This window comes from Solanum verrucosum, unplaced genomic scaffold (genome assembly GCF_900185275.1).
Source record: "Solanum verrucosum unplaced genomic scaffold, falcon-dt-bn FXZP01000154.1, whole genome shotgun sequence".
Classification (NCBI taxonomy): Eukaryota; Viridiplantae; Streptophyta; class Magnoliopsida; order Solanales; family Solanaceae; genus Solanum; species Solanum verrucosum.
In genome coordinates, this window is record NW_026020217.1 from 2,106,672 (window position 1) to 2,113,061 (window position 6,390).

Here is a 6,390-nt window from a genome sequence, read left to right on the forward strand (position 1 = left end):
CTATCGAAGTCTGAAGAACTATTCTGAGATGACTATCATGATCTTCTTCATTCCTTGAATAGACTAGTATGTCATCAATAAAGACGATTACAAACGTATCTAAATAAGGTTTGAAGACTTGATTCATCAAGTCCATGAAAGCTGCTGGTGCATTGGTCAAACCAAAAGACATGACTAAAAACTCATAATGAATGTACCTGTTCCTGAAAGCTGTCTTTGGAATATCACATTCCCTTACTCTTAACTGATGATAGCTTGATCTGAGGTCAATCTTCGAGAAACAAGTGGCACCCTGAAGCTGATCGAAAAGATCATCAATCCTTGGAAGAGGGTACTTGTTCTTGATGGTAACCTTATTCAACTGGCGGTAATCTATACACATCCTAAGGGAACCATCTTTCTTTCTCACAAACAAGACCAGAGCACCCCAAGGTGAGACACTCGATCGAATGAAACCTTTTTCTAGGAGATCTTTCAACTGTTCTTTCAACGCTTTCAACTCTGCTAGTGCCATTCTATATGGCGGAATAGAGATAGGACAAGTATCTGGAATAAGATCTATGCCGAAATCTATTTCTCTCTCAGGAGGAATTCTGGGTAGATGATCAGGGAAAACTTCTGGAAACTCTCTTACAATAGGAACTGACTGAAAATGAGGTATCTCAACACTAGAGTCATGAACTCGGACTAACTGATAGACACAACCCTTTGAAACTAACTTTCTTGCCTTAAGGTACGAAATGAAACGACCTTTAGGCACTGCTGAACTACTACTCCACTCTAAGACTGGCTCATTTGAAAACTGAAACTTGACCACTCGAGTTCTACAGTCTAATGATGCATAAGAGGCATGAAGCCAATCCATACCTAGAATGACATCGAAATCTACCATGTCTAACTTAACCAAATTATCCATGGTGCTCTTGTGATTGATAGAAATAGGATAATCACAATAAACTCTTTCTGCTAGAATAGATTCCCCAACAGGTGTAGAAACACAAAAAGGGTTCACAAAGTCTTTCAGGAAGAACATCAAACTTATTTGCAACATAAGGAGTTACAAAAGATTAAACTTTCTCCTGGGTCTAGCAAAACATATACATCAAAAGCAAGGACTTTGATCATACCAGTGACAACACTAGGAGAGTTCTCTTGCTCATGGCGACTGGTGATAGCATAAAGGCGGTTTGCTCCTCCGCCAGTACTAGAAGTAGCTCCTCTAGGTGTCGTCCTGTCTGGGGGAGCAACTGAAGAAGATTGGGCCCTACTACCCAAATTTCCACTTACTTGCTTATTCTTAGGACACTCCTTCATGAAGTGACCCTCTTGTCCACACTTAAAGCAACCTGTCTGGCCATCATGACATTTACCCGGGTGGGTTCTACCGCACCTAGCACATGTAGGAAACAAACTGCTTCCTTGTGCCACACTACCTGAGGACTGTGTTGGTCTAGCCTTGAAGTCCTTTGAATTCTGGACATTAATTTCCCCTCTGTATCGGGGTGTAGGTGCTCTAGTAGATGATGGAGCAGGTCCCTTTTGCCTTTGCTGAAAGGAGGAACGGTTTGAATTACCTTGCTGCTGCCCGGACTCATTACCGGTCTTGGGTCTCTTACTTCTGAACTCTTCCCTGTCCCTTAGCTTCTCTTCCTCAACCTGCTGTACATAGACCATTAACCTGGATATGTCCATGTCCCCGATAAGCATTGCAGCCCTACCTTCCTTACTTGACAACCGAGACAGCCCAGCAACAAACAAGCTCATTCTATTTCTCATGTCCGCCACCATCTCCAGAGCATAGCGGGATAGTTGTGTGAACTTCAGACTGTACTCTTGAACACTCAAAGTCTCCTGCTTAAGTGTGAGGAACTCATGTACCTTGGCCTCTGTCAATTCTCGAGGAAAGAAATGCCCCAAGAAAGCTTCCTCAAAATAGGCCCAACTCGCAGGTGATGCATTCTTAGCTCTGCCCTCTTTCCACTCGTCGAACCAAGTTCTAGCAACATCCTTCAATTGATACGCAGTTAGTTCAACCCGCTCAGTATCTGCCACGTGCATCACAACAAAATTCTTCTTCAACTCCTCAATGAAGCTCTCTGGATCCTCAGTAGTACTTGAACCCATGAAAATCGGAGGATTCATCCCCAAGAACTCACGAATCCTAGAAGTGTTAGCTCCTTCATGTCGAGCTCCCCTTTGCTGACCAATCTGATTAGTTACTGCTTGACTCAGAATTCTAATTGCCTCTCTGAACTCGACATTAGAAACTTCCCCTTGATCTTGCACTCCCGGGGCATAAGGTAACTCTTGCTCATCCACATAACGTCTAGGAAGATGCCCTCTGCCAACTTTTCGTTGAGGCATGACTATATATAAACACGTGCAAGAACGGCACAGATTAAAAAGAAACTTTTTAGAGATCAACTCTAACGCACGAGATGAGTGTGAAAGAAGTGATAAATCTTCCTAAATGTTGTAGCCTCCCCATTATAGATGTGGCGCGCTTCACACCGATAACTAGGACTCTACATACACGGCTTCATAGACTCCCTAGGACTCATGAACTCACCGATAACTAGGACTCTACATACACGGCTTCATAGACTCCCTAGGACTCATGAACTCTGTGCTCTGATACCAAGTTTGTCACGCCCCGAGCCTACACCCTGGGCGTGACCGGCACCTGGAGACCATTTCTGGCCCCAAGCGAACCCTTGGCCTGGCTTTCATAACTCAGCGGAAACCTAACTCAAAAAAATAACTCAATGCAAACGCAAGGTTACAAAACAACTTAACTTATAACATCTGGCCACAAAGGCAACTCAAATCTCAAAATAGGATATTTACATATATACATAGATGAGAGACTCAAAACTAACTGACTGACTGTTTATGAAGCCTCTACAGTACTGAGATGGATGTTGGGACAGACCCCACAACATCCTACTAAAACAAAACTTAATAATGCAAAACAACTGAGTCCTCCGGAAAGCAAGGAGGCTCACCACTGACTCTGAAGTGCTCAGCTGGATCAATGACGTGCAGGATGCTGATTCGAGGTACCTGTATCTGCATCGTCATAAGATGCAGGCCAACTGGCATTAGTACATTGAATGTACGAGTATGTGAGATGGAGAGCTAAACCACAACTTAAGCTTGAAAAGAGTACAAGAGAACACTTACCTTGGTTTTGTTCAACTCATGAATAACTCAACTCAATATATAAAGCAATAAGACACATGCAATAAATAAATCTTGCAAAATAGTGTAAACAACTTAGCTCGTTAGTGATAAAACAATAACGACTCAACTTTACTTATATAAAGGTAATATAACTTTAGTGGGAGATTCTTTAACCGACAACCACCACCATGAGCCCTAGTGGTGGTACAACGTTTTACCCACGTTGCCCAAGGACCATCCTATACATTGCCGTGATATAGGACCTTACTTTTGCTTAGTGGATCCACTAGCTTAATCTTACGTGATCATCTAAAAAGAATGATACATCAAGTCCCATGTTGGCACATGGTTCTTATGGAAAGTTGAGTTAATATGAACCTGTGTCCCCAATTCGGTGCTCAATACTACTCCCAAAAATACTTTGGCTCATAAGTGTCTTTTAAACACATCTTTCTTTAATTGAGATAATTATTCAAAACTTAGCCCAAAGGCTCTTTTGGAAATCATGATTCCCCTCTTACTCAAATGTAAAACATTTACAAACCTCTTTGGGAATACTTAGTTCCCCAATAGCTTTTGAGAAATGGACTCAACTTTATGCTCTTGACTTAACTTAAAACTCGAGGCTCTTTACTTAACTTGAAACTCTATACTCTTTCTTGACTTGAAACTCGAAACGAAGTTAAAACGTTCAATAATGACTCTTGAAAAGTTTTGAGGACTTGCTTCTTAACTTTACTTGACTTGACTCTAACTTCCTTTAACTTCGATCCTAACTTGCCTTGAATTGAACTATGGATTCAAGGTATATGATCACATGTTTATGGATGAGTTCGGGATGTCTAAACGTACCTTAAATTGTTGGAAACAACTATAAAACATAGGTACAATACCAAGGAACATGCATGAGAAAGTGTGTAAAGAATGGGGGGAACTTGGCGTCCTTGGCGCGGAGCGCCAGCCCTTGAAGCTAAGAGGGACCTGCTGGGCGCCGCCCCAAAGGCTGGACTTCAGAGTCCCTTTTGGGGGGCGCTGGCAGGCGCGACGCGCCAGCTCCTTGCCCAGAAAATTCGACTTTTCTCCCTCTTTTCCCAACTCTAAACCACCATAACTTCAATGGACTCAACCCCAAACACTAAAGATCATAAAATCCCTCAACATACAAGAGATTCAACTCAAACACACAACCAAATCATGTCCCACAACCAACAGGAACTTCAACAACACAATCAACAACATCAACAACTTCAACAACATATCCAAGCTTTTCTCAATAATAAAAATGAGTTTGGTGTGTGGGGGAAAGGATCAACCCAACACTAAGAACTCACATACCTAGTGGGGATCACCCCCGACGATATCCACGACGGAAACTTGCTTGATCTCCTCTTTCTCCTCTTCTTCTCTTCTTATTCTCTTCTTCACTCTCAAGCCCTAGCTCTCACTCTTTTAAAAAGGGACCAAAATGATCCAAAAATCATCCTAACACCACAATATAACCCCAAAAGAAATGTCTAGGGAAAAGACCAAAATGCCCTTAAAATTTCCTGACGGATTCCCTGCCAACGGCCCAACTTTGAAAGGGCATAACTCGCTCATACGAACTTGGAATCGAGCAAACTCAGCGGCGTTGGAAAGATCATTCCAAGGTATTTCCAAACATAACTGGAACTACTCCTATCTCATCCTGAGATAGGAGTTATGACTGCTCAAAGTTGGACAAAACTCACTGATTTCCCACACTTAACCAAATTTCCAGATTTTTGAATTCCTTCCAAAAAAATGACTATTTCCGATTTCCAGCTTCTCTATAGTTATTTCAACTTACCAGATGTTACACATAACTCTTAGGGATTGCCCCTTAACGAAATCCATGACCTTAGCTTCAAGAATTGACGATTCCTTGTCTTCTCTTCTCCTTTCTCCTCTTATTTTCTCTTCTCTCAAAACCCTAACCCAAATCTCAAAAGCGTAAACTCACCAACTTCAGTTAGACCCCAACTAATTACCAAAAACGTAATTAAGTCATTGGGTATGGAAAAGACCAAACTACTCTTCCAAAATCCGGATTAGACTTTCCTTATCTAAACAACCCAACTTCCAATAGGCATATCTTACTCATACAAACTCGGAATTAAGAAAACTTGGCGGCGTTGGAAAGATAATTCCAAGATCTTTCCTACGGTATCTGGAAGAACACCTAACTCATCTTGAGCGAGGATTTATGGTCATTTTAAGTTGACCAAAACTCGTACTTAATTTAGCAAATTTTCCAGATTTTTCCTTCTTTCCGAAAATGACTCTTTCTAATTCTAGCTCATTCTAGTTGTGGGGTGTTACAATATATCCCCCTTGAGAACATTCGTCCTTGAATGAGATTACTCTTACTAGGCTAAGGGTGTAACATCTAACATGCAACTCAACTCTTGGGGTAGCTCTAACTCATAAGCTACATTACTGGGAAGGATCTCTCATGCACTTCTTCAACATGGAAATATGAAATATCGAATGAACCACTGCTAACACTTGGGGTAGCTCTAACTTATAAGCTACATTATCAACCCTTTTGGATATTCAGTAAGTGCTAATATACCAGGGACTAAGCTTCCCCTTCTTACCAAACCTCATAACACCCTTCATGGGTGAAACTTTCAAGTATACCCAATCACCTACTTCAAACTCTAACTTCTGCATCCTAACATCAGTGTAGGATTTCTGACGACTCTACATTGTTTCAACCTTTCTTAAATTACCTCTTGAATATACAACTTAGTATAATCTTCTGCCGAATGGGTAATCCTTAATGGAAAAAAAGTGGGCTGATTTTGTCATTCTATCAACAATCACCCAAATATAATCATGTTGCCTGCGAGACCTTGGTAAACCTATGATGAAGTCCATATTGATCATCTCCCACTTTTATTCAGGAAGTTCTATAATCTGAGCCATACCACCCGGCCTTTGATGCTCTACCTTAACTTGTTGGCAATTTGGACACTTAGCAACAAACTCTGCAATGCTCTTCTTTATACTACTCCACCAATAAACTTCTCTCAAATTGTGATACATCTTTTTGGAACTCGAATGGATAGAATATCTGGAGCTATGAGCTTCTTCCATGATCCTATCTTGGAGTTCATCCACCCTTGGTACACACAACCTACCTTGATACCTCAATACGTCATCTCCCCCTTGTTCAAAAGCCAA